A 12076-nucleotide genomic window follows, 5' to 3' on the forward strand; every position below is an offset into this window, starting at 1 on the left:
GGACAAATGTTAATCTTATATTAAGGATACTTTCGAAATATTTCGCGAGACAGCTTGTGAGGGCTATCGGCCTATAGCTACTTGGGGAAGTTGGTGGTTTTCCAGGTTCCAGCAATGGCACTATTATAGCTTTCTTCCACTCTTTAGGTATTTTTCCTTCTGTGAATATTTTGTAAAAGAAATTCAAGAGTGCCTCTATGGCAGGCTGGGAAAGATGGGCAAGCATTTGATAGTGTATCTGGTCGGGTCCTGGAGCAGTTTTTTTGCCGGCAGACAGTACAGTATTGATTTCTTGGAGAGTGATTAAATTGTTGTATTGTTGGTTTGCACCTCCACTTGTTGGAAGTCTGTTTTTCGGCAATACTTTTGTATTTCAGGAATGACTGCGTATAGTGAGATGAACTAGACACTGCAGCGAAGTGCTGCCCCAAAATGTCTACCTGTTTCGCTATGCTTGTTTGTATGCCAGGTGTTGTCAAAAGAGGAATCGTGAACGATGAGAAGTTGCCATTTAATTTCCGAACCTGTTATCACATTTTCTTTGATGTTATTTGGCAGCTTATAGATGAAATATAACTCTGCCATGAAGCTTTCTCGGCACTGCGACGGACGTACCGAGCTTTTGCTCTTGCCTTTTTAAAACATACGAGGTTATCATGTGTAGGGTACCTGCGAAATTTGCCCCAAGCTCTATTTTCTTGCTTTTTTTTGCTGCCTTGCATTCTTTTGTCCACCACACTGTGTGTTTTTGCCGCAGCACTCCTGAAGACTGAGGAATAGCTAAGTGTGCGGCAGTAATGGTACAATTCGTGGACATTTCGTTTGTCTCATCGAGACTGTGGTTTTCTAAAACTATATTTTCTAAATTGGCTTGTGCTCTAAAAATTTACCAGTCTGCTAAATGCAGCTTCCGACGTCGCGGTTTCGTTAGGATGATTTCTGTTTGAGATGTCAAACTTATTAATACAGGAAGGTGATCACTGCCACATGACATTTCAACGGCATCCCATATAAAATCATTAAAAACAGATGGTGAACTAAAAGACAAATCTAAACAGCTCATATTGCTCAAGGCTAGAGAGCAGTATGTGGCCTTTTCCGTGTTTAAAAGACATATTATCTGGGAGAATAAAACCTTCAATTGGTTGCCCCCTAGAGTTGCAGCGCTCGCTTCACCAAAAAGAGAAGTGAGCGTTAAAATCCCCAACTACCAGATATGGCTCTGGAAGTTCATCTATCAGTTCTTGTAGATCATGGACTGTTAATGTAAAATGTTTAGGAATGTATACGGAAAGGATTGTTAGTGTTTTATAGCTGACGATGCTGACAGCAACTGCCTCAAGTTTTGTATTGAGCTTTATTTCTTGAGCAGGGATGCCGCTTTGAACGACAATCGCGACGCCTCCCGAGTGTCGATTTGCCTGCTCGCGATAGCATCTAAAATTTTTATAATGTTTCAGGATATGCACATGTTGTGGACCAAGATTGGTCTCCTGAAGACATAAAGCTGTGGGCAACATTGACCCTAAAATATGTGTTATGTCACTGTAATTCTGCATAAGTCCTCTACAATTTCATTGAATTAAAAAACCAATGTTTATGTTTTGGGGTGAGAACGCCAAAGTGTTTACTTATGCTCTGGGCCCGCTATGAGGGGTTGGTCTTTTTTTCGCCCAAGAAAGCTGTTCCGCCGCTGCAAAGAGGGCGGCGTGGGCACTTACTTGTGCACACTTATTTGTGCTAAACGCAAGAATTTTGCAAGATGTTACGCGATTAGACACATGCGTATTTTAGTTCATCGCATGCAAGCAAAGACGCAATGACAAGCTTAGCCTAGTGCTGCTATTTTGTTTTTACAACAAAAACCATTCTTTTTTTCAACAAACCGACGCTCCTCTTACGGATATAAGTCGCAGAATCGTAACTCTAAATAAAAAATAACTCAAATTTATCCCTCATATCTTTTGTTATAGGCGAGATGAGACGAAACGAAAGTCGAGTGGCCCATTTACGGCCAGTGAACGTGCTGAAAACGCCAGTAACAACGCCGAATTGAGTCCGAGGCGGGGAGTCCGGCTTCGAAGGTCGCCGCCATTTGGGAACCATGTTTTAACGTGCCCAGCAGTCGCCCCCACCAAACTCGGGAACTTGCGTACATAACGCGAGCGTACGTTAAGGCTCGATATAAAATAGCCTTTAGCGCCCGCGCACTTTGAAGCATGCTAGGCCATATACCCATATCCTTATTTTTTTACTGGCAATACACTCTGCGGCGTGGAAACGTCACCAGTGCACTCATTGAATTTTTGCTAGTGCTGCAATGAAGTTCTGAGATAGAGTATACTTACGGTTCTTCGTTTTCAGATTTTATACTTTTTCAAATTCGGGAGTAAAAATGGGGATTAAAACTTGTCAACTTGATATTAGGTGGAAGATCGGGTTTTTCGTGCAAAATTTTGAAATTCGTGTTTTTTGGGTTAATTTAACAAGCTGTAATAATATATTCGATCTTTGTATTAGAGGACAACAATTAGGAATACGTTTTAGGTTAGTAAGAGGAGAAAAATCAGAGTTCTCAAGAAAATATTCCAGAATTCGGCATACCTTTGGTAGTTAATAATTACTGGCAGTAAAAAGCTTGGATCAGTTTTGAGACATGAAACATTCTATTCACACAAGCCGATCATTGACTTTTTAAAGGTCCTTTCAACATACACAGTGGTTTGCATGCGCAGCATTTCGCTTTTCATACGGGACCTTCCAGTCTTGGCAGGTATCTCAGCTGAGAGAATGTTCTCTTAACATCGCAGCTGCAATTAGCTAGGCACAGAAATGTCAACGCGGCATTAGCTAGCCCGAGTAGCGCTAGGTGGCGTCGTGCCAATAGTGCATGACTTCAACACCTGTATTAGGAAAGCTTGCTTCAATCAAGTACTGGATAAACTCATCGCGAAGCGCGTCTACACGTCAGTCACGGAAATCAAGAAAGGTGGGTAGTCATCAAACGACTGACTCAGCAGCCGCTTCTGCAATGGGTTCAGTAGGGCTCCCAATTTCCATAACGTCACCTGCCTTTCGTCTTTGTCTGAGACGTTTCATTTCAGGGTGCAGTAGCATTCTGTGGAGATTTTCGTGAAAGATGGGGTCACGCGACCTGCAGTCTAGATACTCTGTCTGTCGGCCGTCCATCGCCCGCGTGCCAACTGGGGCAGAGTAGTTCATCGGGCACAGTTGTTGCAGACATGAGGGCAAAATCAAGTTTTATTCCATTTTCAGCAACATGTTCAGAGTGCAAAAATCAGATAAAATCGTGTTTTAACCAAAAACGAAAAACTAAGTACACTTAAAGACGCAAGCCCGCCGCTCCTATCACCCGTGAAGGAGCCGCGCTGGCTCCAAATGGTGGGGGATTTTTTAATTACAATGTTTTGGTTGTAGATCGGTCGCAGTTTACATCAGGTTGTCAAACCCAACCATATAGGCAGTTCTGTTGAAATGTTGGTTTAACGGTGTTTAAAAAGATTCAGTTCACAACTGTCCACAGCCGATGCCACTATGCGTATCGCAGTACTTCGATTCCGAAGCATTCCCCCAATACCTAGCAGCAGCATTTCCTCAGGCAGCTTACAAGGAGAAATCGTAACAGTGCCACATGCCTTGTGCGTAGTTCATGTACAAAACGTACACAGTATATCTACTGCGAAAATGACGCTCACCGCAACAGGATCGTGCATACATTATGCGGTGTGCTTGGCTAGGCTCATTTCCACGTCGATTAGTCAAATACCATCTGCATCCCTCTTCCCAATAAACGGCACCGCCGCCGTGACTCTACTCTTCAGCCAACATGCGAATGATACCATTAATTTTAACCGTTGTGACACATAAAGAAGACATGCTGCAGGCATGCTGCAGACAGCAGGCCCTGTGCTGCTTGGTGAAAAGCCTGCGGCAACCAATGCACAATGTTTACCTTCGGTGGTTGAACCAAGGCACGGCATGCTGCATACTGAAGCGGCTGCACTTATCATGCTCTACTATATGATGACATTGCCCAACACGCAGGCACCCACTGTGTGGTAGCTTAGCTTGCCATGGAATTGTCCTTTTGATCTGCGTAACTGGTTCGATACACTTGTCCTGTATAATGTTAATACATGTTAAAGAGCCACTATTAATCAAAATTAACCCCAGTTTTTTTTATTACAGCGCACCTCAGAGCTAACAAGCAGCTTCGCCACATCCACAACAACACATAGCAACTAGCACCGAAAGCACACAAATATGCACAGCCACCAAGACACTTGTGAAGACACCCTTCCTTACACGGTCAACATCTTCAGTTTGCTCCACCAAACAGAAGCCCACCATCAGTGCTGACTGTGACGACTTGCCCTGACCATGCCACTAGAGCCATCTTAATAGGATGCAAACCCTACACGAGGGCTTGCACAAGTTTTGCCTTGTTCATAGCTGAAAGCTGCTTGAGAGGGATGGTGGAGTTGATGTCAGCGTGATCGCCTGTGCACTGCCAGAGCTGCCACTTTCCATTATCTCGGCAACAATGCTGAGGAGCTGGCTGACGTAGCCTGCACTGAATAAATACAGATGGAAAACAACATTGTTTATTGTTCCTTTGCTTGTTAATGATGTTCCTTGTACGTTTTTCACACTGACCCCCCACCCCCTATGTAATACTCTCAAAAGATGGCCTTTATGGGTATGCTGAATAAATAAATAAAAAGAATGCAGCCGTAAGAAACACTGCAAAGAACTACAAATTGACCCTCTCCCTCGGCCATTTATGTTTCTGTGCACAAATTTCAAGCTCTCCAAAATATTCCGCGCATGTGAAAGTGTATACTTCGAAGAGGATTTGTAGCAACTGATTTTAACTTCATTCAATTAAGTATTGACAACAAGAGTCTTTATTTCATTCAAAATGTTAAGGACCTCTATACTTAAACAAAAAAATCTGAAGGCTAGCAGCACTGAACTGGACGACTGCAGGTGCTGCATTCTTTGAAGCAGCCTCTGCTAAGTTAAGCCAAGTAAGAATGATATGTTTATTCTTTCTCTCTTTCTCTCAGACATGCTTACAGATGTTAATCCAGGAATCAAGATGACCGTACCGATACCATTCTAGAAAGTCAGTGTTACTCAGCACCCAACTGCTCAGTGTCAGAACATTACACACAAATTTCACCATTCCTTTACTTACGGTGAAAGTAAAGCAAACACAGCAAACGACTAATTCTCTGAATGCTCACTGCTGTAACACAAATTTCCGTCTCTCTGTTGTATCCGTTGGTATCCACGCCATATGTTGGCGGCTTTTGACCACTTTAACTTGCGCGGTCATGCTATTGCTACAAGTTAAGGCTACAACGCCCCCATCAAAGGCATGACTTGCGGCGAACCTTAGTGACTGAGAGAAGTATTCGCACCTTTGAGGAACGGTGGCGCCACGAGGCGGTTTTTCAGCCATTGACCGGTGATCAGCGTTGCCAGTGCAAACAATTACCCTTCGCGCATTGGACTTGCCGATGCGAAAAGTTTAAAGACATCATTTGTGTAGTGCCCCATAGAATAAATCGTGCACTCTGAGGTGAACTGAGTCTGCACAGTTCCTCTAAGTACTAAAACTGAAAGCACTTTGGAGCCTGGAGCTGTGGATAGGGAATAACGTGATTGATTCGTATGCAGTGGTTGTATATAGTGAGCTTGTCTGGAATTTTTTCCGGTGGCGTTATCTCGGTGAATTAATCGCCATAGCGTGACTGTTTACGGCGTTCCTCGTGCGGAGTTTTAAGGCAAGATTAGGTATTTGTTCAATTCAGAATCTGAACCCTGTGTGACCACAGTTGAAGGCAGTCACCTTGCCGTCACTGCAAATTACCGTACAGTCTCACGACATGCCATAAAGAATGCAAAAAGAAATCAAGGCGCGAACTGGCTAAGAAGGTTGAAGATATGTGCTCTAAAAGTGTGGTTTTATTATGAAGGTCTGAAGATGTTTTCACCGTAGCACTCATGAAAGATTTAAATAAAGCGGATCCGTGTGCACTATAATGTTTTTCAAAATGTTCTGTATGTCTGCGCACTTTATTGTGTTCACGACTTTTGTGAACGCTCTTTCGTATGCGCGCGTTTCCGTGGCACCTCCATCCCCGCTTCGTTCTCCATTACCACGATGCCGTCGCGCCATCTACTGGTGGCGCTTAGAAGTGTAAATTACTTTTACGGCACTGCCTGCAAAGCATGTCGCTGATACAATGTTGACACAGCGAGGGTCCATCCTTATCTTCATATCAGCCTGATTTGAAAACATTTACATTAGACGGTTGTATGGGACGCGGTAAAATGCTTTTGAAAAATCAACACAGACAGCATCAACGTAGAGCGATAAGTGCATTAAATGATGAAGGTCGGTTAATTCGAACAGTTGAGTTTGGCTGGAAATACTTTTTCGAAATCCGTGCTGTTTAATCAAGAGGAGATTATTTTCATTTAGGTATGTTATAATATGGGTGTATATTATACGTTCTAGTCCCTTGCATCTAACTGACGTTAGTAAGATGGGTCTATAATTGCTTGGATGTAAACTCTCCCCGGATTTGAATACCGGTATTATAAACGCAGCCTTCCATTCAACCAGCACGCATCCTGTGTCGATGGAATGCTGAAATATTAAATAATATAAGGGAACCGAATGGTGACTGGTTAGCTTTAAAATTTTTGTGCTGATGCCATCGGGACGTGGATGTGCTTTAAGCGGCATTCGTTCTGTTACACGAGATACATCGCGTGCTGTAAATAAAAGGGGTGCAAAAAGACAGGCAATAGAAAGTTGTGAAAGCTTAAGTGAATTATTAAGAGACAGTTCATTGTAAATACCGTATCAAAGTTATTGTTCAACTCCTTACCACAGTTGGCTGTTGGTAACGCACTACCGTCTTTCCTCAAAAGTGTTGGCATCGAGTGATTATTTTTTAGATTTACAACGTTCCAGAACTTTTTAGGATCCGTTTTTAATACGTTAAGAAGCGCGAAATTCAAGTACCGGTTCGTTTTGCGTCAAGAATTGTTTTTTTCGACCAACCCAGATATGTTTTTGCAGTTCTGCCTTTCATATGGAGTGTTATTTCGTGATACTTTCTTGTACGCTCTTTTCTTTTTATTTAAGCACTTCACGTGTCATGTAAACCACGGGTCGTTAAATCATGATGTCATTGACAATTCCGGCACACAGAAATCTTCAATCTTCTTTAACTAATCGCAAAATATGCAATTGTTTTGAGTGGTCGTACGATTGTCTTTGGTTTCTATTGCACTGCGCAGCTCTGGAGTTACCCAAAGCTTGCCGATTTTACGACTTTTCGTTCATGCCACGTGAGGAAAACAGTTATGATATAATTGTTTATAGGTATCAATAAACATATATAGGCGAAATTTGCATAATCGAGTTGGGCTATCTTCCTCCAATCTACTTTGACGATCTGGTCACCAAAATATTTCAATGATGTCTCTGTAATTGCTTGGTGGTTGATGCAGAGTTACTCCCTTATGGTCCGGCCTTCTCAATGCAAGCAAACACCGGAAGATGATCACTTCTACAAGAAGATAAAGCGCCTGATATATCATTCGGTTGTATAGTGTTAGTGATAATCAAAGCGAGAATAGAATGGCTTTTCCTTGTTACTCTTGTTGGTATATTATTCAAGCCAACAAAACAGTTCGACATAATGGTATTAATAGAATCCCTAGCATATGGGCTGCGAGTATTTTTGTCAACATTAAAGTCGACACAGGCTATTAAACTTTTAAGCAGAACGTTAAGTTGGTCGAGTTGGTATATAATCATCTTTTGAAAAACAGCGCAAACAACGTCGGACAAGAACAAGGACACGGGACCAGCGCTGACTCTCAACTAAGGCTTTATTAGCAACACCTGGAGCTTATAAAGGGAGATACATACACAGAGTACATCACATGATACGCTAAAAGAGATAAAACATGAGGCAGAGAAGCACGCGACGCTCAAAGGCCACCAAGAAAAGCTATCTCTTTGTCATGAAGATTGACTGAAGGTTTGCTGACACACTTTGGTTCTTGACTGATATAGAATGCTTCCATGATTTCTCGCGTGGTTTGATCACAGTGCGTGCACAGCACCTTTGTGCTACGCCACATGGCTGTGCATTTTTCTTCTTCTTTTTCATTATTTCACACTTTTTACAGTGGCTCACCAAATATGAAAGTTCATTGTTGTTGTCAAGATTGTTTCTGTGCACTTGCAACCTTTTATTTAAGCACCGTCCTGTCTGTCCAATGCAGCGGGCTCCGCAGGAGAGTGGAACCTCTTACACAACCCCTTTGCGACAAGCGACGTTATTGTCTCTGTGCGCGGTGCCACAACCGTTCGTTTTTTTCCGACGGTTCCGTCTCCCTTTGGATCGCCGGACATAACTGCTTTAGTTTGATGGAGCTGATATAGCTACATTAATTTAATAACGACTTGCCACATTTTTCAGCCCATGGGTGATGAGATGTTGGTAAGGAAGAACAGCAACTTTTTCTTCTTTTTTTTTGTTCTGGTTGCCACGAGTCTTCTGGGTGTCCTGCTGTTTGACCCACTTGAGCAAACGAGAGCAGGCCTCTGTTATCGTGAAACTTGGGTACCCGGCAAGCCTAATCCCGGAAAGCTGTGACTGGAAACTGTCGCTGAGTGCATGTTGACAGGATTTTGTCATAGAATTACGAAGGCAGGAACTGGCAATGCCGTTTTTAACAATTTTTGATTGACTTGAATGGGAACTAAGGAGCGGATTGGTTGATCTGGGGGTTGTATTTCCAGCAGACATGATCGAGACCGAACCGCAGGCGCAAATCCAAGAACTGCAACTCATCATCGGATGGTGCCTCAAAGGTGAAATCCAGCCCGGCTCCACATTTTCTAAATACCTTCAAGATAACACGCATGCGCGATGCTAAACGATCATGGTCGGTGAACACTACGTAGTCGTCCACATACCTCACGGTCTTAAGGTGCAGTGCCGATAGTTCTTTCTCGAGGTCCCTATTTAAGTACATCAGAAAATTTTCGCTAAGGACCGGGGCGACGTTTCCTAGAGCTACTCTGGTTTTACCTGTGTTCGACTGTCGTGGGTTGGCAGGGCAAACTTTATTCACAGAAGGCAGGAGTGTGTATCGGGTCAAGAGTCGCACCGGTCCTTAGCAAAATTTTTCTGATGTACGTAGATAGGGACCTGAAGAGGGAACTAACGGCACGGCACCTTAAGACCGTAAGGTATACGGATGACTACCTGGTGTTCACCGACCGTGATCGTTTAGCATCGCGCATGCCTGACATTTTGAAGGTATTTAGAAAATGTGGAGCAGGGCTGGATTTCACCTTTGATGCACCATCCGATGTTGAGTTGCAGTTATTGGATTTGCGCCTGCGGTTCGGTCTCGATCATGTCTGCTGGAAATACAACCCTAGATCAACCAATCCGCTCCTTAGTTCTCATTGAAGTCATTCAAAAATTGTTAAAAACGGCATTGTCAGTTCCTGCCTTCGTAATTCTATGACAAAATCCTGTCACCATGCTGTCAACGACAGTTTCCAGTCTCAACTCTCCAGGATTAGGCTTGCCGGGTATCCAAGTTGCACGATAACAGATGCCTGCTCTTGTTTGCTCAAGTGGGTGAAACAGCAGGGCACCCAGAAGACTCGTGAAAACCAAAAAGAAAAAAAGTTGCTGTTCTTCTGTTGTAGCGGCGGGTGCAGCCCAAGCACACGAACTGCTAGCAACCAAAACCATCCCGGTTTATTGCCACATAGTCATATATATACACATAGCGACACTGGTGCCTCTGGCGGCAGGTGATCCCCAAACCGGAACCGAAACCACATATACAACATATTCCCTTCCTTATAAAAAAGACAGCTACATGGGTTAGTGATTTAGTAGTGGTAGTACGTTAGTGCTCTTTTACAGAAATATATTTACAGTAAGAACAATGTGCTTGTCTTATGCACTTAATACAAAGATATAAAACAAAAAGAGGAAAACAAGATACAACTCTATTTTTGTCCATATTTCACGTCAGCAAACTCAACACTCGTGCAGATTGTGACAGGTTCATGTTCACTGCAAAACGTGTCTTTCTGTACTTAGTGCCCATAGCGGTCTGGAGGTCGTCTATTCCTTGATGGCTGTATTCTACGCTGAGGTCCCGATGCTTCTGAGAAACCACTGGCGGCAGGCGAAGTCTCTTCCGGCTCACAGCCGGTCACTGGTGACATAGGCGGCTGCTTCTCAGCAGCCACAGCTGAAGTTCCAGTTGGCGCTTCTGAAACGGGTCTCTCCAAGGTAGACGGTGAGCTGCTTTCCCTAGCGGTGTCATTTGTATCACTCCTTTCCCCCCACCCACAGATAGATGCAGAAGCTCGTGGCATCCTTGACAACTTTGAAGCGTTCCACGTTTTTCCATCACCAAGTTTGAAGGACGATTGCCCCTGCTTTCTTATCACTTTTCGTGGGCGGCTAAAAGCCAGGTCACCTTTAAAAGCAGTTGTTTGTTTGCGTACTTGTACAAGGTCACCAACATTCACTTTGGTTTCCATTGCGGCCCTGCGAGTGTCTTTGTATAGTTTACTGGATTGCTGCTTTTGCTTCACCCGCTCGCGTAGGCGGTGGAGCTCTGAAGTAGGGTCGGTTGCAAATATTGCTGACGGATACCTAACGACATCGAGCCGAGTCCTTGGCAGACGTCCATGCAGGAGAAGTGCTGGAGCAACTGCAGTTGTGGAATGCGGCGTACAACGGTAAATGGCCAAGTATTCTGTTACCGTTTGGCGTAAGGGACGCTGCTCGAGTGTAGCCACTTGAACAAAGCTTTTAAAAACTCTGTTGAACCATTCTGCCTGTCCGTTTGCTTGCGGGTAGTATACGGACGAATGCCGCAAGCGGATGCCGCGATCCTGCAGAAAAGCTTGGAACTCTCGAGATGAAAACTGTGGCCCGGTATCGCAAACAATTTCCTCTGGGTAACCTTCACGTGCGAACACTGACACCAAGAAGCCTGTTACTGTGCGTGTTTTGGCTTGGTTGCAAAAGCATACTTCGGGCCACTTAGAAAAGTAGTCGACCAGCGTGATCGCATATCGACAATCGTGTGGTGCTCTCTCAAATGGGCCAACAATGTCCATGCCAAGCTTTAGCCACGGTTCCTTTGGTAAGGGGACCGGGTTCAATGGTGCAGCCATAACCTTCGTGCTCTTGTCCGCTGCCTGGCATATACTACACGTTTGAATAGCTAGCTCGACTTGCCGGTCCATGGCTGGCCACTAAAATTTTTCTCGCAGACGTGCTTTCGTTCGTACAATTCCAGGGTGAGCCTCATGAGCAGCGGTAATTATCCGCGCTGTAAGTGATGCGGGAACCACAAGGCGTTCGCCACGCAAAATCAAATTGTCCACCACTGACAGTTCATCGCGAAGTTTGAGGAAAGGTTGAAGCTCACCCGGCGCAGATTTTTGCGCAGGACAAGACGATTCAATGCAGGCCTTGGTTCGTTGCAGTGTGCTGTCTTCCGACTGGGCCTGTTCAAACTCTTCCCTGGTAATGCAAGAAGATATAAGGGCAACTGATACAGTTTCATCTGGTAAAGTCTTCTTCCTGAGGAGGTGACGCAGGGAGGCGAGAGAACGCATCTGCTACTCGATTTTGCGAACCCTTCCGGTACTTTACTGTATAGTTGTACTGCAGTAGGCGCTCCGCCCACCGTGCTATCCGCAAAAGACGCCTTCCTGGCCCTTGAGTAGACAGCAATGCGACCAAGGCTTGATGGTCAGTAAGTAACGTGAAATGGCGTCCCCACAAGTAAACATGGCAATTCTCGCACGCCCAAACGCACGCAAGCGCTTCGCGTTCTCCTGCTGAATATCTCCTCTCTGCAGATGAAAGCGCTCGACAAGCAAAGGCGACAGTGTGTAGTTTCTCTCCCTCCATCTGTTGGAGAACCGCTCCAAGCCCACAGTCTGAAGCGTCAGTGGAAACAACAACTG

The 12076-nt window shown here is 44.4% G+C and overlaps 1 long non-coding RNA gene across 1 annotated transcript in view; it reads right to left on the minus strand.

The window, feature by feature from the left end:
* Positions 1 to 3377: 3377 nt before the first annotated feature.
* Positions 3378 to 12076, minus strand: part of LOC144108020 (uncharacterized) — a 54722-nt gene continuing 46023 nt past the window's right edge. The window contains exon 3 of the long non-coding RNA XR_013309461.1: positions 3378 to 4594. This is a non-coding gene — a long non-coding RNA (uncharacterized LOC144108020). The remainder of the gene's footprint in view (positions 4595 to 12076) is intronic.

This window comes from Amblyomma americanum, chromosome 1, assembly GCF_052857255.1.
Source record: "Amblyomma americanum isolate KBUSLIRL-KWMA chromosome 1, ASM5285725v1, whole genome shotgun sequence".
Lineage (NCBI taxonomy): Eukaryota > Metazoa > Arthropoda > Arachnida > Ixodida > Ixodidae > Amblyomma > Amblyomma americanum.